This window comes from Octodon degus, unplaced genomic scaffold, assembly GCF_000260255.1.
Source record: "Octodon degus isolate 3935 unplaced genomic scaffold, OctDeg1.0 scaffold00206, whole genome shotgun sequence".
In the NCBI taxonomy this organism is placed as follows: domain Eukaryota; kingdom Metazoa; phylum Chordata; class Mammalia; order Rodentia; family Octodontidae; genus Octodon; species Octodon degus.
The window spans coordinates 721,543-722,025 of NW_004524782.1; positions in this window are offsets into that span (position 1 = coordinate 721,543).

Genomic DNA, 483 nt, shown 5'->3' on the forward strand with positions numbered 1-483 from the left:
ATATTCAGAATACCACAATGACAGGCACTCCCAACATGAAACCACTATTAAAAATTACCATCTGCAGTGCAGTATCTTAGTTCACAGATATCAGTATATATAGTTGGTCAGGGTGAGAATCTTTCCAATTAACTCCTATTGTTGGGGCCTTTCTAAGGTCAATTAAGATTCAGGACATATGAGAACTTGTACTGTAACATCATGTAACTCAGTAGTGTCCCAAATTTTCTGATCAAGGAGATTATGGTGTCAAAGAGGAAAGTGACCAATAATGTAGAGTGTGCTTAAGGCGAGTCACATGGAGAGAAAACATTCTGTCAGGATTTCACAGAGAGCACATTGGCAAAGCAATGGCCCTAACTCATCCACATGGCTGACACTGACAGAGGTTCTACAATCTGAGGTACAGGATCTCAGGATAAATCCTGAGGGCATTTCACTGACCTGCTCAGACCAAAAAGCTACAACTCTTGTTGCATAGGT